The sequence below is a fragment of the Orcinus orca genome, chromosome 2, assembly GCF_937001465.1.
Source record: "Orcinus orca chromosome 2, mOrcOrc1.1, whole genome shotgun sequence".
NCBI lineage: Eukaryota > Metazoa > Chordata > Mammalia > Artiodactyla > Delphinidae > Orcinus > Orcinus orca.
Genome location: NC_064560.1, coordinates 84,203,624 through 84,225,119, shown reverse-complemented (window position 1 = coordinate 84,225,119; position 21,496 = coordinate 84,203,624). Strand labels below are relative to the sequence as shown.

Genomic DNA, 21,496 nt, shown 5'->3' with positions numbered 1-21,496 from the left:
TCTTCCTGGACCAGGGATCAAACCCATGTCCCCTGCACTGGCAGGTGGATTCTTAACCACTGTGCCACCAGGGAAGTCCCCACACTTCTCCCTTTCCAACTAGCAAGGAGTTCCTTGAGGACAGGCCCTGGTCTCTGCCCCTGCAGCCTGTCTCCCCACAGACATGGGTATGGGCTGGGCACCCAGGCAAGTTTTCCAGAAGCCTCAGAGGCTCTGGGGACCTGGGGAATCACTCAGAGTAACCCTCTTGTTTAGAGATGGGGAAACTGAGGCCCAGAGATGGGAGGTTGGAAAGTGCCCTTAAGCAGCCTGTGCATCTGTGCTCTTCTAATCCTCACAGGAGGAGTTTTTGTACCTGTGTTTTAGAGAGGGGGAAACTGAGGCTCAGGGTGTTTGGATCCAGGGGGCCCTGCCGGCCTGCATGTGAATCAGTGTGTTGGAGCCCCAGTGCCAGCTGCCTCTTTCTGGCAGGAGTAGGGGTGCTGAGACAGGCACTGAGTCACCTGAGGGGGACGAGCTGCGTTTGTGCCCAGAGTAAACCCAGCCAGGGGCGGGAGGCCTGGGATCCTGGCCCAGATCTGCCACCAACTCCCTGTGTGACCCAGGACAGAGGGCTCTCTCTGTGCCTCAGTTTCCCCAGGCCAGGCTGAGAGAGGCCCCTGGAGGGCTCAGAGAGAGTTCAGGGGGCTCCACTGAGCTCATATGCCTTGGCCTTGCTGTCAGCCCTGCTCAGTGCTTCTGTCCAGCCCTTGGGCTCCCTTGGCCCCAGTCCAGGATTGTAATGAAACCTCTTATTCCTGTACTTTCTGGGGTCACTGTCATGTGGGAGGTGGTGACACCCAAGAAGGTCTTGGACTCTGCAGACCTAGTCAGCAGTGTGGGGCAGCCGGGACAGCCTGCCCCCCTACCCCAGGAGGGAAGAGGGTCTGAGGCCAACACCAGGGGGGAGGACTCCCTAATGCAGGACTGTACGCGCAGCCCTACAGCCTGAGCCTCACCCATGCATGGCCCTGGCCCTTCCTTTCACACGCTCAGAATGGACTCCCAGGGTACACCTTGTGTAGCTCTGGGGTGTCAGATGGGGATACTGAGGCCCACAGAGTCTGAGAATGAGACTCAGGGTCGCCACTTGCTCACCCTGACCTCTGCCTGTCCAGCCTGTGCTCTCACCCCTGCACGACGAGGTGCTTCCCCGTTGCCGAGGCAGCCCCGCTCACCTTGGACGGCTCTCGTTCCTGCTTGGAGCTAGCATCTACCCCATGGGACTCTCGCGGGGGTCCTGGTTGGGGCCTGGAGCCGCAGAACCTGTCCTAGCCCCTGCCTTCCAACACCCCCCATGGACGTACAGGCAGACGCTGAGCCCCTGAGACCTCTGTCCTTCGGACGCCCAGCCTTGCTCCCTTCCTGCTCAGTGGTTCTGAGTCCTTTTGGTCTGTGGGCCACTTGGGGAATCTGATGAAAGCCAGGGCCCTCGACCCGAAACAATGTACCCTCCCCTGCCTGCACCATATGCATAAATGCACATCTAGTTTTGTGCAGTTTCAGCGCTCACAGACCTCCTAAGTTCCCCGTCCCAGGGGACCCCTGTTAAGAGCTCTGCTTTAATCGATTCCCAGGTGACATGGTTAATGTGACCTGTCGTGTTGTCCTAGGATGGGCAGCTAGGCGTGTCAGTCCCGTGGCCACGCTCTTGCGGCCCCACCCGGTGCCTGACTGGGGCCTGAGTGCTGTAAGAACCCACTCATTCTTTCCACAAACTTGAGTCCTTTATGCCTCCTCTCATTGGAGGGTAGGGCAGTATTGGGAGGCACTGGGTCGGGCATGAGGCTGAGGGCCAGTTGGGGATGGGTCTCTGGAATTTGCCACCCGCTCCTGGCCTCTCTACGGGCCTGCTGGCTGCCCAGACGCCCTAACACACACACACACACACACACACACACACACACACACACACACACAGACTCTAGATGTAGACACGACACACACGCCCTTCACAGTCACTGCCGCAGACCCACACAAGCCCCCTCTCTCCGAGCACCGCACACCTGCACACAGCAGTGCCCTCTACCCGTACCCACGGGCTCGCCCCAGCCTGTCTCTGCACAGAGGGAAGCACACCACAGCTTCCCTGTTGCTTTCCCTTCTCCTCTTTCCCTCCCTCTCCTTCCCTAGCACAGGAGCCCTGTGAGAGCTCAGAGCTGGACCTCAAAGCCCCCTCCCCTGGAGTTTTCTACCAAGGCCCTTCCCGTGTTGCCCTCACCCCCTGGGCTCCCCTGAGCCTCAGCCTAGGGTTCCCAAGACTGTGATGTTCCAGGGTTCCCTGGACACCTAGGGAAACCTCCTGCCCCAGCCCTGGGAGCCCAGCCGAGGAGCCAGAGGCCTCTAGCCCCGACCTGTCTGTACTGCCTGTGTGACTTGGGCCACCCTCTGCCCCGCTGGCCTTGGTTTGGGAGAGTGAAGGTATGGGCTCCACACTCTCCAGCTGAGGTTCTCAAACTGGTCCTAGAGCCCTGGTGTCCCTGAAGGGGCCTGGGGGCTATGGGGGTGGTGGTGGGGCTGCATAGGTCCCTCCCATTTCAACCACAGCAGATCTGCTCAGATCTGCATTTTATATTGGGTTCCCAGCAGGATTTAAAGAAAAAAATTAACTCTTTATTGAAAATTCAATAATACATCTTGTAGGCAATGGAGACCATGAAAGCCCCCTCGTTCCCCACCTAAGAGGCGATCACTGTACTGTCTGGATATTATCCTCCAGCCTTTTGGGGCCTAAACCAACAATCTGCTCTTTATAGAAATGGGTTCCTTCTGAAATAGCATTATACAGCTTGATTTTTGTTCATATTGTTATACATAGAGGTGCCTCCTTCTGTCGAAGGGCTGCGTGGCTGTGGAGTGTTCCCTAGTATGGTTGTGCTGTATTTTGTTTAAACAGTCCCGTATTGATAAACATTTAGGCCATTTCTTTTTTACTCTTACCAGCAATGCAGCTATGAGCATCTTAGAATATTTATATGTGAGTGCCTATGCTATCATTTCTGTAGGAGAAGCTCCTAGAAGTGAGATCACTAGGTGGTAGGATGTGTGGGTTTACAACGTTATTCACTACTGCCAAGTTACACTTCCAAAGGTTGAGCCAATTCCCTCTCCTTCCGATGGTCCATGAGTGCTCATTTCCTCACATCCTTGCCAGCACTGGTTGTTATCAATCATTTTAATTTTTCCCAGTCTGATGGGCAAAAAATGATATCGTGTTGTTTTCATTTGCGTTCCCCTGATTGCTATAGAGATAGAACATCTTTTCATATGTTTATTCGCCAATTTAGTTCCTCCTCTACGGATTTCTAATTCACTGCCAATTTTTCTCTTCATTTGTCTTTTTTTCTTATTGATTTGTAGGGGCTCTTTGTATATTAGTGATATTTTCTTCCAGTGTCTCACTTGCCTTTTAACTTTGTTTATAGTGTCTTTGCTGTACAGATGTTTTTACGTGTTTATATAGTCGGATTTATCAAATTTTCACTTTATGGTTTCTGGATTTAATGTCTGGCATAGAAGGCTTCCCCCACTGCGTAAGGTTTCATTTCAAATAAGAATTTTATTGCTGAGAAATCTTTGCAAAGCCCTGGTTTATGGGCTCCTCCTGGCAGCTGCAGCACTGGCTCTGGGGGAGGGAGGGATGGCCCCATCGGCGTATCCATTTCATCTCTCTGACTCTCTCTCTGTCCTCTGGCTTTGGGGAGACAGTTGCTCTTTCTTCGGGCCTCTGTCTCTCATGTGCTCTGTTCCTCCCTTTCTGTGTCTCTACTGTTTTCCCATCCCCAGCTGGTTCCCCATTGAGCAGCGGTAATTAGGGATGTGAGATGGTGGCTGTGGCAGCCCTCAGTGGGTTGGGATGGGACAGTGGCTGTTAGGGAACATGCCCCCCTCATCCTCCGCCTGCCAGCACAGCCCCAAGTCACACAGGCTGGCAGAACGGCCCCTGGCTCAGTTCTCTTTCTCACAGAAACTCATTTCCTGTTGGGAGGCTGAGGGAAGGCTCTGAGCTAACCCCGCTCCCTCCTCCACCAGGAAGTCATCCCAGACAGCCCCTTCCTCCACTTCCACAGCCCTGGACCTGGCCTTTCCCTTCTGTCCTCACTGCTCTTTCCCTGTCCCCTGCCTTCTCAGCGCTGAGCAACCTGGGGTCCACCTGGCCACCTCTCAGTGTCTTGGTTTCCGCCTGTGTGAAATTGGTTGTGGGCATATGTAACAGCTGCTGGGAGGTGTGGCCCGTGTGGGATACAGCGGAGCTGGCAGGTCTTCCAAGCCAAGCTCTGGAAGGTGTCCCCTCTTGCTCTCTCAGTACTACGCCCTCCGAAAAACCCACTACAGGAGAGAATTTGTGTGCTGCTGACAGAGACGGAGACTTGAATTCCACGAGTGTGATGGCTGACGACTAGCGCTCACTTGTTCTCTGCTCCACCCCAGGCCCAGTGCTATGCTTGGCTCATGGGAGGTGCCCAGGAAAGCAAGAATGAACAAGGAAAGAGTGAATAGTGCAGGAGGATGCTGAGCCTGGGGGAGGAGAAGGGCAGCCAGGGCACCAACTTTCTTTGAGCTCCTTCTGTGTAGCAAGGTACTTTTCTCATGCTTCCTCATTTCTGGGGATTGGGGGTGCTAATGGGGAATACCCCATGACCTCCTGGAGGTGAGGGCAGGTGGGCTCAGTACTGCCTCACACTGCAGGCCTCTGTGTGGGGGCTGTAGGGGACCTTGGGCTGAGGGAGCAGTTGGGAGACAAGTCGGGGTCTCTTTGAAGCATGACTCAGAAGCACATAACTGAAATCTCTGAGGTAAACTTCCCTGGGCTCCTGCAGCCCCTTGGACTTCTGTCCCAGCCCCCTCCCCCTGACTATGATGGCCTCTCTCCTCTCTGAGCTTCTGGCAGGCAGGGGTGGTGTCCTTCACATCTCTTTATCCCAGTCACCAAGCACATAGTAGGTGCTTACCAAAAGTAGAATGAATGAATGAATGAATGAATGAAAAACCAGGGGTATTAGGTAGAGGGTTCAGGTCTGGGGAAGAGGAGACCTGGGTTCTGGACTTGACTTTTTGGCTGACTTGCTGGGTTGACCCTGACCCTCACTGGGCCTCAGTCTTTCCATCTGTACAGTGGGCCTTTCAAGCTCTGTGATTCTGTGACTGTGTTGACCAGAGCAGGCACTTGTCTCTATCTCTCTCTCTTATACACACACACACACACACACACACACACACACACACACACACACACACACACACACTTGCATATACACATGCCAGTACTATCCTCTTTGATCACAGTGTTCGCTGAGCACCTACTGGTGCCAGCCCCCCATAGTACTGAAGCCACTTCAGCAGCATCCTGAAGTAGCTGTTTCTGTGGAAGTCTCATATTCCCCAGGGCATGTGTTAATTCTGTTGAAGACGCAGGCATCTGATTCCCAGGGCTCCCTGGGCTCCACTGAGGGGGTAAGGAGCCAGGAGGGCAGGTTGGAAGCACCTCCCCCCACCACCACCTCTGCCATGGTCCCCATCACCCCCCTGGGCTGTGAGGCCTGCAGCTGGGATTTCATGTCCTTTCTAGGACTCAGCACACAGGCAGGCCCCGTGTCCAGGAGAGCTCACGGCTCCCACTGTGTCTCCTCCCCTGCCCCAAATCATTGTCATGCTCTGCCTGTGGTTGCATTTCCATAGCAACTCCTTGTGATGCCACTGTGGAGAGTGGGAGCTTCAGGAAGGTTTGGGAAGAAGGGATCAGGAGGCCCATTCATTATCATGGAACATGGCAGCTGGGTGCTTGGAGAGGAGCTGTGACTATGTTTTGTCCTGCCAGCTCAGGTGGAAATGGGCTCAGGGCTGCCAGCCAGGTGGTCCGGAGGCCTGCCCGGGACAGGGCTTTGCTGACTTGTGCCAGTCTACTGGGAGCCAGCTTGGGTGTCCACTCAGGGTACCCCTGCCTGGATAGACCTGGCTTGGAGGACCCAGGCCTGAGGAACTGCCCAGGCTCTGGCTACCCCTCTCTCCCAGGCTAGCATCACTATGTCCTGTCCTGTCCTGTCCTCCAGGGTCAGCAGCCATTGGGAGGCACCCTGGGGACCTGCTGGCAGCAGGGGGCATAATTTGGGGCTGGTGAACTGTGGGGCTAGGCAGGCCTCTCTTATTGGGTCCACACTGCTTGTGGCTCTGTTGTCAGGAGAGGAAAGCCAAGGTAGACCCTGAAACCCGCCCAATTCTCTGCCTCTTTCTTGGAGGAGAAGTCTACAGCCCATGAAACGCAAAGACTTGCCTTTAGAGAGTCCCTCCAACTTCACCTACCATGTAGCTAGAAATTCCATCTTTGCATGTTAGACTTGAGGGAATGTTGACTTTGGGAGAGACTCAGAGGCCTTTGCCATCTTCCGCCCACGTTATGGCAACTACCTCCAAGCCCCCTCCATCCACGCGTCCATCCATCCCATCTGGAAGGCCTTGTGAATCCCCCTGGGGACTTAGGCCTGTGTTTTATGGTGCCATGTGGGCAATTAAGAGGAAACGGAGGGGCTTGCCTGGCCTGTCAGGGAAGAAGGGAGCTGCTAACCCTCGTGAGGGCTGCTGGGAGCCAGACCCTATTAGATGCCGACTTTCTGTGTCTCCCTTTCACCATCATGGTTATAGCCACCTCTGGGTGCTACCTGCACTCGCGTTTTCTTAACCCTTGTCTTTGCGTTGACTCACGTTTGAAGGTGGATTACCCAGCGCTCCCCACGCCACACATCCATGAAATCACAGCCGTGATATACTTGTCATTTTTTAAAAAAATACACAGAAATATAAACACACACCTATGAAAATAAAAATGTTTGTCTACATCCCACCTAGAATCCCCTTATGTACCTCCAGCAGCGTGTCCCACGCTTAGAGAATCGCTGATGGGGTTGGAACCTCTTGGCAATAGCTCAGAAAGGGATTTAGGTCTTTATGTGAGAGGGGGATTTGGGTCTTGGTCTGAGAGGCTGAGGAAACTAAGGCTCAGAGGGGGAAGCTTGGCCCAGGGCCACACAGCCAGCAAGTGAGGAAGCTGGGAGTCGACCTGCCTCCTTGGACTTCCAGCCCCAGGCCTGTGTCTCGGGCCCTTGCCAAGGAGACAGGACTCCCTAGTGTCTTCCTCCACTCGTGGAGGGTGGGGGGACGGGGACCTGAGCTGCTCTTGGAGAGTGTTTGGTGAAGGAATGAACTAGAAGAGGCTGGGGAAGGAAGGAGGGGAGGTGGGTGGCTGGGAGCAGAGGGCATCCTTGGGAACCAGGAAGCTGGGGCTCAGGCCCAGGGAGAGGCACCCCTGGTGCTCTGCTGTGCCCGCCCTCAGGGGCCAGCCCCAGGGACTGCTTCCTGGAGCCAGGCTGGGGGGGAGGCAGGCCCTGGTGTTGGCTGGGCACCTGCTGTGCCTCAGGCCGTGCATCCCTTGTCTGCTTGTATCTTCCCAGCAGTCCTGGCGGGAGGGACGGTATCCCCATTTTATGGATGAGGGAAGTGAGGCTCAGGGACTTGACTTTCCTAAGGTCACAGAGCCAGTGGGTGGAGGAGGCATGTTCAGACACCCCCCTCTCTGCCTGCTACCAGAAGCTCCATCATTCCCAGAGCCCCACCTGCCCTAGATGGTGGCATGTGAGTGCATGTGAGTGCATGTGAGTGTCAGTGAGTGAGAGCATGTGTGTGTAAATGCCAGTGTGTGAGTGATATGTGAGTGTGTCAGAGATTAAGTGCATGTGTGTGTACATGTGAGAGCACGTGAGTGTGTATAAGCACAAGTGTGCCAATGAGTGAGGGCACGTGCGAGTGTGCAAGTGTGAGTGTGTTAGCAAGAGGGAGAGTGTGTGTGTGTGTGTGTGTGTGTGTGTGTGTGTGAGATGTGTGAGTGTTTATTGCCCAGCCGGGTGGGAGCAGACTCCCTGTGTGCATGGCCCCCCGCTGCTCCCCAGAACTGCCCTCTGCTGCTCCGCTCTGGCTGACGGCCCATCTCCTTTTCCCACAGCTTCCTGCTCCCACAGGCCCTGAGGCTCCTGTGCCCACAGGCAAAGAGAGAGACCGAGTCAAACCAGGCTGATCCCCCAGCAGCTGCACTCCCCAAACGCCTGCCCGACCTGAGGTAAGAAGCTGCTCTGGGCCGCTGGGAGAGCGGGGCTGGCGTGGGCCATGGGGGGTGGATATGGTGTCCCCAAGGGAGAGGCTGTGGGAAGGCCATCGAGGGGCAGTCTTTCCGGGGGTTGTTCCCGTCTCTCCATCCCCACGTGAGTTCAAGTCCAGGAGGTTTGATTTGGCTGGGCCACCTCCCAGTAGTGCTTTTGCTGCGGCAGGGCCCTGGCAGCCAGCTCAGAAGCCGGGGGCATTATTCTGAGTGACGCGGTCTCACGGGCGTGCCGGCTGCTGGGTTCCCGCGCGGCATGGCATGTCTCTAATGGGATGAGCTGAAGGGCTCTGTCCTTGGTTCTGTCCCATCGTTGACCAAATGTGTGCATGACTCTAGGTCAGGAGGGAGTGGGAACGTGCGGACGGAGACAGTCAGGGTCCAGGAAACTGTCAAGAGGCTGGCAGTGGCTCCAACGTGTGGAATTTAATGGGGCTCCGAGCCAGAGTCAGTGTGTGGATGCCCACACCTTCAGGGCAGGATGAGGCTCAGCCCCAGGTGTGTGCCTGTGACAAGCACTGGGGGCCAGGTGACCTTGGCTCCGTGTGAGCAGAGTAGATGGCCTCTTGGACTGTATTACAAGGAGCAGGGCACCCAGAATGTGGGAGGTGACAGGCCTTCCCACTCTGTGTCTCACGGGAGGGGATGTGGAGAAACTATAGCAAGTCCCAAAGAGGTGGTAGATGGGGAAGGAGGGGAGCCTGGGTTGCTGCCTTGCCTGTGACTTTGAACAGGTGACTTCCACCCTTTTTCCCGGCCAGTGCTTTGTTCTGGACAGGCCTCTGGGACCCCTGAGAAAGTTTGCTACACAGAAGGAGCACTGGGGGAGGGCTCAGGGCAGCAGTCTGGACTGGAATGTTAACCCCATTTTTCAGAGAGAGAAGACCTCACGGCTCAGCAGGGCAGTGGGCCTCGACCCCTTCTGCTGAAGGACTGGGTGACAGTCGTGGTATGGCTGCGGCTCAGCCGACACCGTCCTCCCACTCAGGAGGCCGCGGGGTGTGGCAGGGAGCAGATGGCTGGGTTTCCTTCCTGGGTGCTAGGGCTCGTTTTGAAGTCCAGTTACCTCCATCAACATATTCCTGCTAATCAGTCAGCCCCTGGTGGAATGAGCAGCTGATTAGCCCCTCCAGTTTAACCTGTAATTGCTGCTGGGAGATGGGGAGAGAGGATGTGGTCAGGGTTATCTGCAAGGCAGCCAGGGGTGATGGGAGGACTGGGGGCAGGGGCGTCAGGGAGGCGGTGGCTGGGCCCTGCCCCCCGCCCCCCACTTCCCCATCAGGGGCTGCAGCAGCCTTCCCGCTGGCTAGGCGACAGTGTGAGGCACCAGGAAGCTCAGTGGGCAGGGAGACAGGGGAACTAACAGGGGCCCCTCTCAGCTGGGGGGCTGGAGAGCCCTGGAGAAGGGCTGCCTGAGCTGAGCCTGGAAGGCTGTAGGATTCATTTAAAATGTTCTGTTTTTCTGATAATAAAAAAGCCTGCATTTCTCCATAGAAAATGTGAACACTTGGGTGTTTTACCTGTCAGTCTTTTACAAAATACATATTTATATCATAATTGGGATCAAACTGCACTGTTTTCTAACCTGCCTTTTGCACTTAATACTATACTAAGATCATTTTCCCGTCATTAAATACTCTTCTGTAATGTGATTATTTATTTATTTATTTATGGCTGTGTTGGGTCTTCGTTTCTGTGCGAGGGCTTTCTCTAGTTGTGGCGAGCGGGGGCCACTCTTCATCGCGGTGCGCGGGCCTCTCACTATCGCGGCCTCTCCCGTTGCGGAGCACAGGCTCCGGACGCGCAGGCTCAGCGGCCATGGCTCACGGGCCCAGCCGCTCCGCGGCATGCGGGATCTTTGCAGACCGGGGCACGAACCCGCGTGCCCTGCATCGGCAGGCGGACTCTCAACCACTGCGCCACCAGGGAAGCCCTGTAATGTGATTTTTTATGGCGGTGTAATGTTCCAGCCTGTGCAGCATGTTTAACCAATTCTCTGTGGTAGGGTTTGATTGTTTCCCGTGGCGTGTCATCATAAAGAACTCCTGGATGAACAAGATGACGTATGTAGAGTTATGATGGGTGGAAAAGGATTGGGGGAGGAGGAGGGTCCAGGCTAAGCAGAGGTATAGAGGTGGGGGACTTTGGAGTGTCTGTGGAGTGAGGTGCCCAGGAGGGGGGCAGGGCTGGTCACTGGGAGCCTTCGAGACCTGCTGAGGAGTTGAGACTTGACTAAGCAAAGCCCTGGAGGGAGCTCAGGTCTTTCTTTGCCGTCTCCTGCCTCCTCTGGCTGCTCTTGTGGTCGGAGGGGAGGGGGCAGGTTGGTGGAGTGGGGAAGGGCAGATGCGGCTGGGGGTCCCAGATGCCACAGCCCTTGACCTCTCGCTCCCTGGAGGGATCAATGGCATTTAACTCAAGCCCCCCCTCTCTCTCTGGTGAGCCCTGCCCAGGTCTCATTGCAGGAGGGACACACACACCAGCTCTGAACACTTACTGACTTCTGAATCAGTGCTGCAGCTCAGACAGGCCTCCCTTCTTCCCCTTGGTGGAGGGTGGGAGGTGGCCCATGACCTTGGAGAGCCAGGAAGGGAGGCTGGGGGTGGGGTGTCTCTTCCAGGAAGCTTCCCTGACCTCTGGGCCCATCTGGTGGCCCCCTCCCAGTCCTCATTTCCCCGTGCACGTGTGTTCACACCAGCACTGCTCACACGCTGGGCGGGATTACCTATGGGCGTGGGTCTTTCTCCCCACGGACCTCAGGGCAGACCTAGCCTGATTTGCCCCTCTGTTCCCTTTATACCAGGTGCTGCACAAATGCTTACTGAAGTCATTCATTCATTCCATGGCTCATTCATCATTTGACACATACTTATCGAACACCTGCTGCGTATTAGGCACTGTTCTATGTGCCCAGCATTCACAGGTGAATAAGTTAGACCAGGTCATTGCCCTCATAGAGCTTAAATTCTCACAGAGTAGACAGAAAATGACCAGAGAAGTAAATTCATAATAAAGGTTAGGGAATAATAAGAGCCGTGGAGAAAAATCAGGCTGGAAAAGGGAGAGAGCATGCGGGAGAGCTGTTCTCTGCAGGGTGGTCTGGGAAATGCCTCTCAGCTGAGCTGCCCTGTGAGCAGAGACCTGAGGAGAGGGAAGAGGCCCCTGGAGGTCTGGATAGGCTCTGAGCAGGGAGCAGCCGGTGGGGAAGAAGGGCTGAGAAATGGGCTTGTGGGGCCTCTTGTTAGAGAGTGTGAATGGAGGTTATTCATGGCTCACAGGCTCCCTCTCACAGCCTCATGGGGAAAAAACTGGGGAGGGGGTTGTGGGTCGGGGGCAAGAGTAGAAGCTGGTAGGCCCATGCGGAGGCCCCAGCATCAGTCCGGAGAGAGCTGGCGGACTGGGCCTGGGTGGGTAGGAGTGGCTGAGGGTAGGAGACTGAAGGGGTACTGAAGGATGGACTGTGGGCTGTGAGGGGTCAGAGCCTGAGAACAGGGTGGCTGGTAGAGCCTTTGACTGAGCTGAGCTCAGGGGGCCAAGGATGAATTTGGAAGGGAAAGGAAGAGTCCTGTTTGGAAGTGGTATGTTTGAGATGCCAGTATCCACGTGGAGGGGATGCACAGACCGTGGGTTTGTACAGCTGCAGCTGAGGGCAGAGGCTGGGGTGGGCATGTAAATGAAGGAGTTGTCAGCAGTCTGACCCAGAGTGGGGGTGTGGGGGGGAAGGGTGTGTGTAAAGCCTCAGACCCTGGGGACTTCCCTGGTGGCGCAGTGGTTGAGAATCCGCCTGGCAATGCAGGGGACATGGGTTCGAGCCCTGGTCTGGGAAGATCCCACATGCTGCTGAGCAACTAAGCCCGTGTGCCACAACTACTGAGCCTGCGCTCTAGAGCCCGCGAGCCACAACTACTGAAGCCCGCGTGTCTAGAGCCCGTGTTCCGCAACAAAGAGAAGCCACTGCAATGAAAAGCCCGCTCACCGCAGTGAAGACCCAACACAGCCAAAAATAAATAAATAAATAACGACACAAATAAATAAATAAATTTATTTTTTAAAAAAAAAGATAAAAAATAAAGCCTCAGAGCCTGGACAAGATCATGTAGAGGAGGAATCTGGGCCTTACTGCTTAGGGATCCAGCCCATGGGGGCTCCTTGCCCATGGGTGGGCCTGTCACCCCAGGCTTGCAGACAAGCTGTGTAGATTTACCAGCCTGGAGAAACTGCTGTCAGCTCACCCTCCCTAGGTCTTCTGTAACCACAAACTGGGTGGTTTATTTCTCATAGTTCTAGAGACTAGAAGTCTGAAATCAAGGTGTCAGCAGGGTTGGTTCCTTCTGAGGGCTGTGAGGGAGGATCTATTCCAGGCTTTTCTCCTTGGCTTATAGATGGTCATCTTCCCCCTGTGTCTCTTCACATGGCGTTCTCCCTGGGTATGTGTATGTCCAAATTTCCCTTCTTATCAGGACACCAGCCATACTGGTTGGCCATACCCACCCTACTCCAGTATGACCTCATCCTAATTAGTTAATTACACCTGCAATGATCCCATTTCAAGCTCACATTCTGAGGTACTGGGGTTTAGAAATTCAACATATAAATTTGAGGGGCAAAACTCAACTGGTAACAGCATGCGACTAGCCTGGGATTTCCAGAGCAGTGAACAGTGGACCAGGAAGCCCTGGTGGTGGTGAGCATCTCATGCCTTGAGGTATACAAGGTAGTGCTGAGGCTGCCCTGAACTGTCAGGGATGGAGAGAGGAGATTCCTACCCCAGGGCTTCCTGGTGTTTGTTTCAGGCCGGGTTTTTTTTTTTTTTTTTTTTTTTGCGGTATGCTGGCCTCTCACCGTTGTGGCCTCTCCTGTCGCAGAGCACAGGCTCCGGACGCGCAGGCTCAGCGGCCATGGCTCACGGGCCTAGCCGCTCCGCGGCATGTGGGATCTTCCCGGACCTGGGCACGAACCTGTGTCCCCTGCATCGGCAGACAGACTCTCAACCACTGCGCCACCAGGGAAGCCCTCAGGCCGGGGTTTTAATTGGGGCCCAGGAACATGGTACCTGGTGTGTGACGGTAACAACCCAGTCCCTGTATACTCAGGGTGGAAGGCAGGTACGCACAGTCGGGACTGGAGGAGGAATTCCCTGGCCTCTGCACTCCCTAGCTGGGTCACCTGGGGCAGTTGCTTTCACTTCTGAGCCTCAGTCTACCTTGACTGTGAACCAGGGACCATCTTGCCTGCTTGTTTTTGTCACAGGCCTCTGGTGAGGCTCGAAGGAGAGAACCACTGGGAAAGTGCTTTCCTTTTGCAGACATTTCTTAAGTGCGGGCTGTTTGCTAGGCTCTGTGCTGTCCCCAGGAACCCAGAGATGAGACGGTTATGGCCCTGGTCTTCAAGGAGCGCACAGGCCATGGAGGCGGGTGGGCGGGTGAAGGTGGCACTTTAGGTTATGCCCACTCTGGGGTCAGACTGCCTGGAATCCAGTCCCAGCTCTGCCTCTCACTAATGGTGTAAATTTAGGCCATTTACTTAAGCTCTCTGGGCCTCAGTCTCTTCATCAGTAGATTGGGAGTAATAATAGCATTGACCTTGTATGGATTAAGTCGGTTGGTGCACATAAGGGCTTAGAGCGATGTCTGGAACATAGTAAGTGCTCAATAAATATAATTTAAAGTCATCAGCTACAGGACAGTGTGATAGAGGACAGCAGAGGAGGTTATGGGGAGATGTGCATCGAGAGTCTGGCTCTGGGAACCCGACAGACGCAGTCCCTGCCCTGTCTGGGTGCCCTGTCACCCTATTAACCCCTCAGTCATCTGCCACCCTTTGTGTGGATGGTGAGGGGGGTATGGGGCAGGCATGCCCAAAGGGAGAGGTCAAGGCCTTCGCACAGTCTTAGCTGGGGGTCCGGGGGGGGGTCTGTGCAAGTTGGGGGGCAGCTGCCACTTCTGCCTCTGCCGCCTTGGGCGCTGTGCCGTTCGGGACAGGGTGCCTGGGGTGTTTGGCTTTGTTAGTCTTTGTTTTTAGTCCACAGTTTTCATAGGTTTTGGGGAGAGGAGATGGTGGGGAAGCAAAATTAAAATTCTTCTTTGAGAAGTTAACAACTTCCCAATTAAAGGATTCTTATTTGCGAGATGCCTTAGAGCCCTTTTCAATCAAGAGGCTCTTCTGAATAATAAAAGGTGCTTGAGCTGGGCTTGGAGAGAGACAGAGTGGAGCCTGAGCTGCAGATGAGAAGGTGGGGGACACTGAAGACGGGTGCCCCCAGCCTTGAGAATGATGGTTGTGTGTGATGGGGGTGGGGTGCAGCTCCTTTCTGCTCAGCGGTGGAGATGGAGATTGGCATGGGGAGGGCAAAGAGGGGGAAACTGTCCTTACCTCCACCCCTTGCAGCCCTTATGCCCCTCTGGCTCTAGCCTGAACGCCACACACTGGTGCCTTCTACTGTGAACCCTCTGTCCTCTTCCACTCAGGCCAGGAGAGAGTTGGGAGGAGGCTGGGGTGTGGTGATGACAGTCTGTAATGGTGAACAGGACCTGACCTTGTGCTCAGGAGCAGACAGTTTGCAGAGGGGGCAGCACCTCTTGGCTTCTGAGACCTCGGGCTCCGTGGTAACATCCTGGGTGTGGTTTTGTAGCTGTTTGGTGGGTGTGTCCACCTGCCTTTCAGCTTGGCACCCCTACTCAGTGCTACACAGCTGGTTTCCTGGGAGACCAGATCTGTCCTGCTTGGAGCTGAATGTCTGCTGGGTGTCTCAGGAGAGCTGCATCCTCAGATCCTGCTGGGATAAGACAGCCTAGTTTCCCTGAATGTCTAGAATGTGGAGGCCTCTATTTCCTGAACCCCACTTACAGATGAGGGAGCAGTGATGTAAAGTGACCCCTAGACGCAGAGAGGGGTGCTTGCTAAAAAGGGGCTTCTCTTCCCATGTCCCCCGAGGTCTTCCAGGTCACTGAGCAGAGAGGAGTTGGAGGGGACGTTGGCCAAGGCCTTTCCCTCAGCGGGCGGTCCAGGCCTTTACCCCAGTCCCCACAGGGTCCGCCCCTAGGACCTGTCAAGATCATTTGAGGAGACCGTGCCACAGGTGGCTCCGCTGTCCAGGTGGTGTGGAGGATGGCGGGAGTGTTTTCAGTCTGCACCTGCTTTCCTACCCTCCCCCCACATGTCCTACTTTCCGGGAGCCACCGCAGCAAGGCTGTCTGTGTAAATACCCAGAACCGTGAGAGCCAGGCCCCTCCAAAAGGTCGATCAACCGTGCAAGTGCTCCCTGGAGTCCTGGGGTTGGGCCGATAATTGGGAGCAGGTGATGTGCTGGTTGGGGACAGGGAGGGCCATCCAGCAGCCTGGGGAGGGGAGGGCACCAGGGTGGGAAGGCTGGTCTACAGACCCCATGAGGGGGGTCTTGATCAGGCCCTCTGACCAGGTTGGGAGCGGAGAGACTTTGGATTCAAGTTCCAGTGCTGCCACTTAACAGTTTGTGTGGCCTTGAGAAGTGACCCTGCCTCTCTGGATCCCAGTTTCCTCCTGGGTGACACAGATAACGGTGGAGCCGAGGTGCTGAGGGTCGCACGGGGTAGCGTGTGTGAATTGCAGGGCTGGTGGGTCATGTCAGTGGAATGTGGATTTGTGGACTCTGTCATTTTCTTGGCCGCACCATGCGGCTTGTGGGATCTTAGTTCCCTGACCAGGGATGGAACCCACCCCCTTGGCAGTGAAAGCGCAGAGTCCTAACCACTGGACCACCAGGGAATTTCCTGGACTGTGTCTTAACAGCACCATTTGGTGGGGCTGGTTCACATGCCAGCCCTGTTGCTTTGGTAGGTGCTTCACTTCTCTTAGCTTCAGTTTCTCCATCAGCTCAATGGGCATGATGAGACCTATTCACAGAGGTGTGTGCTCCATCAGTGGGAGTCTTCTACACCCTTCCCTCTGAATCATTTAATGAGCCCATCCTTCCTGAGTGCCCAGTGGTACTGGGCTTGGTGGCCACGAAATGAGTAGGTGACATAGTTCCTGCTTTTGGGTAGCAATGTGAACTTAGCGGGACTGAGGAGAAATGCTGGGAGTACAGGAAAGGGAAGGAGATGAGGGCTGGAGAAGTCAGGGAGGGCTTCCTGGAGGAAGCTGGACCTTAGTGTTCAGGAAGATTTGGGGAAGGAGGTGGGGCAGGGAGAAATGTAGAGAGGGCAGGCCTGGTTGGGTGAGCACAGACCAGGAAGGGGATGGTAATGGGGGTGGGGAGTGGGGGGTGGGAGGGGGTTGCAGTCAGAGCCCAGAGAAGTCCCAGCCCTGGACCCCTGGTGGTGGTGGGCGACTAGAAATTGGGAGTGGGACAGCTGTCTCTTGATTTAGGGCAGGGGGCAGCAAACACGCAGCCTGAATCCCAGCACAGAGCCTGGCATGGGATGGGGCCTGTGGCGGGGGGCAGGGGTTCACTGTGTACAGGCAGAACTCCCCAGGCCCCAGGGCCTCGGGTGGGGGTCATGGAGACTTCGTGCAAGGCCTGGGAGGAGGCTGGTGGCAGATACCCAGACTGGCAGGATGGGCCTGCGGAGAGGCTCTGGCTGGAGGTGCCGCAGCCTGAGGGCAGCCTCAAGCCTGGATTAAGGAACCAGGGGGTCTGGCTTCTTGAGGGCCACAAGACTGAGAGATGGAGAAGTGGGAGGGGTCTGTGGTGGGTTGGGAGGGCCAGGAGAGTAATTCTTATTGAGCACCCACTGTGTGCCAGGCCCTGAGTCAGACTTGCTCTGAACTTGGGCTTGCACAACAGCCCAGAGACGGGGTGGCACTTAACTCTTCCTGAGGAGTTGGAAGCTAGGCTCAGAGAGGCTGATGACTCACCTGCCCCAGGTCATTTCAGATCTGAACTCCAAACTTTTATTTTATTTAAAAAAATTTTTTGGAATATAGTTGATGAACTCCAAACTTTTAGCTTTTTCAGTGGCCCCACACTACTGCCCAGGGCTGTGGGTTTTAGAGGTGATGATCTCCCAGATTTCTCTGGGTGGGCTCAGTAGAGGGACACCCAAATATGCAGTCTTCCTTGACTTTGCCTCTCTTGGGGAGGCTCAGAGAGGTCGAGGGTGTGCCCCAATGCCACACAGCACTGAGGTCTGCAGTCCCTGGCTCCCTGGAGAGGAGGTGCTCTGCTCCCCTCCTCTAGAGGGTCTGGTGGCCCCTGCCAGGCCCTTCCAGATCTGAGGACAGAGGTAATCTTTCCAGCCACAAGCCTACTAATGTGTCTTAGCCACTGAAGGACTTTAAAATCTCAGCCCCAGATTAAAACCTATGAGTGCTTCAAAACAATGAAAAATTTCCCTAATAAAAGAGGAGGCACACTCAGGTGTGCCCTAAATGAATGGAGTGACTTCCGGGATTAATCCAGGATGTATGGGAGGGCACCCAGCTAGGAAAAGTGTGCGACGGATATTGTAACAAACTGTTTGCTGGCAAGAGGAATAATTCTTAACGTGCGTGGCTGCAAGCGGAAGGCACCTCGGCTCTTCGCAGCGGTGTCCCTCATTTGCTGGACCTGAGCGGGGTCTCTGCTAGGGCGGCCTTACCTCTAGGCCTCTGGACCTTCAGTGATGACCTTCCAAACCCAGAAGCCAGTCTGAGTGGGAGTGCGTGTGCCCTGAGTCTGTCCTTAGAACCCCGCCCCAGGGCCTTTGGAGTCCTGCCACCTCCCCCTGCTCTGTGCCCTTGGCCCGGGGGACAGGGCTGTGTTTGCTAAGTGGTATTCCTCCTCCCCTGCTGTGTGGGCCAACTCTTCTCAGATTTCCTGACTCTCAGGCCTGCCCATTCCTCCACCTTAGACTATCCTGGGGAGTCTCTGCACAGACTTGCTCTCAGGCTGCCTCAGTTTACCTGTCCAGGGCTTGGGCCACTGCCTCTTCCCCAGCTCCCTAGCCTCAGGCATGGGGGTTGGGGTGGGAGCCACGTCGTTCTCCTTGGCCAGCACTCCGAGCCTCCTGAAGTGTCTTTGTGCTGAACCTGGGGGAATGGGAGGCTAAGCCAGTTCACATGGGGAACATAAAGGAACACAACCACCAAGGCACAAATGACAGACAGGCCTCCTGTGCTCCACTCCCCACTCCCAGCCAGTGGGGGTGGGGTAACCAGCACAGGGGCAAGAGCCCTGATTTCTGGGGGCAAGTCTGCATTTAGTCCTAGCTCCCCACTTTCCAACTATGGGACCCAGACAGCACGCATAACCTTTCCTGCTTCCTCATCTGTAAGAGATGGGATCTTTTTATCATCATCATCGTCCATATATTTTTTTAAAAATTTATTTATTTTAATTAATTAGTTAATTAATTTTGGCTGCATTGGGTCTTTGTTGCTGCGCGTGGGCTTTCTCTAGTTGTGGCGAGCTGGGCCTACTCTTCGTTGTGGTGCCCGGGCTTCTCATTGCGGTGGCTTCTCTTGTTGTGGAGCACAGGCTCTAGGCACGAGGGCTTCAGTAGTTGTGGCACGGGAGCTTCAGTAGTTCCCGCTCACGGGCTCTAGAGCGCAGGCTCAGTAGTTGTGGTGCATGGGCTTAGTTGCTCCAAGGCATGTGGGATCTTCCCGGACCAGGGCTTGAACCCGTGTCCCCTGCATTGGCAGGCGGATTCTTAACCACTGCACTACCAGGGAAATCCCTCGTCTCATATTTTTGAAAACAAGATCTCATTCACCCATAGAACAATCCTAGGAGATGGGTCCTGTTATTATCCCCATTATGCAGATGAGGAAACTGAGGCTCAGAGAGGTCAAACAAGTTGCACAGAGTGGCGGGACCAGGACTCAGGCCTGAGTCTCAGGTCTGTAACTGCTTCATGAAATTGTTTAGAGAAAAGGTCCCAGATCACAGGTGCTGCTCCGTAAACCTCATCCCTACCCATTCCCTTTTCTCAGTTGAAGAGGTGCTGACACCCTTCAGAGGCTGGGACAGAAGACAATGGGGACAGGAGGCCCTGGCCCCCTTCTCACTAACCCCTCTGGCTTAGAGCTGACCTGTCTTTTCATTCATTCATTCAAGTGTTTATAAAATACCTCCTAAGTACCAGGTGCTATTTCTAGGTTCTGTGGATAGAGGAAAGTTACACATGCTTCACCTGCCCTCAGATGGTTTCCATTCTTGTGGGAATGGCAGTGAGCCAAACCTCAGATAATTTCAATAGTGTCAGACTGTGATGATTTTGGGAGGGAAGTAAACAGGGCCATGAAACAGGGAGTGGCTGGGGTGGGCTGAGTGGCTTTGGAGGGGGAGGGATCCAGGCAGGACTTTCTGAAGAGGTGACCTCAAGTCTGAGAAGAAATGGCATTCCAGGTGCCTGAAGAGAAAGACTAAGGCCTGGAAATGGGAAGGAGCTGGGGGTGTGTGAAGACCAGGAGGAAGACAGCACGCTGGTGGATAGGGAAGGAGGGAGAGGGGAGGCCCTGCCAGTAGCAGGTTTTATTCGGAGCACTGGGGGGTGGGGGAAGCTCTGGAGAGAGCTAAGCAGGAGAGTGGCAGGATCTGACGTGCTTTTCAAATTCCGTTCTGGCCACCGTGGGGAGAGAATGGATTAGAGCCAGTAGCAGGGAAAGCAGGGAGCCTGGTGGGCAGGTGGCTGCAGGATCTGGAGGGGAGCCGTGGGGTCACAGCGGGGAGGAAGGTGGACTCGGGATGGTGAGAAATGGATGGAAGGGGAGATGCTGGAGATGGGCCGTGTGGGGGGAAGGCTGAGAGTCCAGGTCTGGGGAGGTCAACTTGGCCTGAGTGGCCCCACTTCCGAGATAGGATTCTGGGCCAGGCAGAAGCGTGACAATCCTCATTTGGACTTGCTGGGTTGAGGTGCCGAGGAACTGTCCAGTGGAGCATCATTCCCTCAGGCCCTGTGGGGACCTACTGCGTGTCTCTAGACACTCTCAAAATGACTTCTTGCATCTCTTTATACTCGTTCCAAGGTCAAACACGTTGGGTCATCTCATTGCCAAGTCCAGTTTTCAGATGAGGAAACTGAGGGGCTCTTATCTCACTTCAGTCCCTGAACTGCACACTGCCTCCCTCTAGACCCCCGGCGTCGACACTGAGAGGAGACAGCAAGAACAGGAGTGATACTTCATAGGAAGGTGGCAGGAAAACTCTGGGAGCCGGGCATCATCTCCTGCTGACGCCTGGGGCGTGTGTGTACGCGAGCACGCGCATGCGTCAGGCCCATTAACAAACAGAGAAATAAATTAACAAGTATTCAACCCACCAAATGTTCCTTCTGTTCTGTATAATAGAGCATGCGAACGTAATTTTCCCCTGGAGCAAATTGCTACAGCTGAACCTGCTCCTCATTTTCCTCCAAAAACTGCTTAAAATTCTGGAACGCTTGTTGATTTCAGGTCCTTTCCCTTTCTGCCTCCTGTCCCCAACCCCCAGGCTGCTTCCCTCCACCTTCCTTGTGCCAGGCCTCAGAGGAGCCAGATTGTCACAGAGCAAGAGTCCCCGCCCTGCAGATGGGAGGATCCTGGGGGGCAGCGGCTCAGGCCGGGGAGCGGGGCCTGTATGTGCGGTGAGGGGCTTTTGGAGTGCTGAGCGTGAACAAAATGCCCAGGGCTGGCAGAAAGGACCAGCGGCTTCCCACTGAGCCCTGCCACAGTTGTGTTGTATGACCTTGGGCAAATCACTGCCCTTTCTGGGCTTTAGTTTCCCTGGCAAAGTGAGGCTGACCGTGCCTGCCATCCCACGGGATCACACCTTGAGGTGTACAGAGTGCTGTGTAAATGGGAGCCACCTCCTTCTGAGGACACCATGAGCAGGGAATGGGCGCCCCCCTTATCCCACTCCCAGGCCCTTCTAAGGAGCCTCTAGATTCAGGGTCTCCTGCCCTGCTTCTGAAATCCTCTAGGCACTTCTAATTTTCTTAAAGCAAATTAATTTTAATCCACTTTAATTAAACATGTTTTATAAAAATGTATATTTATTTATAGACCTTCTTTCTTTCTCTGCATATCCTGATCATTTCTGTCATTCAGAGTCCAGCCCAGGTCTCCACGTGCAGGCAGCCCCCTTAGGGGTGGGATCCTGAGTTGGGGGGAGGCCCTTTCACGTTGACTACTGGTTGGCTTGGGCCAGGCTGAGTTACCTTTCATGGTGGCAGAATGGGGACGCGGGTATCCGGTGCTCAGGAACCATAACATAACTTCCTACCCCTGTCTTGAGGGGTCTGGCTATACTTTATGGAAGATGCAAAGTTCCATCAATCCTGCAACTACCTCTGTGCTCCTCAGCAGAGGAATTAAACCGCAAAGAAGCTGCTGAGACTTTGCAGGCCAGATGAAGGAGGGCCTTGGCTGGGGTCC

At 54.9% G+C, this 21,496-nt stretch overlaps 1 protein-coding gene across 5 annotated transcripts in view; it reads left to right on the top strand.

Annotated features, from left to right (window-relative positions):
- Window positions 1-21,496, top strand: part of LINGO1 (leucine rich repeat and Ig domain containing 1) — a 202,079-nt gene that overhangs the window by 15,813 nt on the left and 164,770 nt on the right. For 2 of the 5 annotated variants that reach the window (XM_033440127.2, XM_033440129.2), the window contains exons 2-3: window positions 4,471-4,618; window positions 8,033-8,146. The gene's annotated coding sequence lies outside the window, so the exon portion shown is untranslated. Of the gene's footprint in view, window positions 1-4,470; window positions 4,619-8,032; window positions 8,147-20,110; window positions 20,397-21,496 lie in introns of those variants that run through there. The other 3 variants (XM_033440125.2, XM_033440126.2, XR_007475496.1) reach the window with 2 other exon arrangements.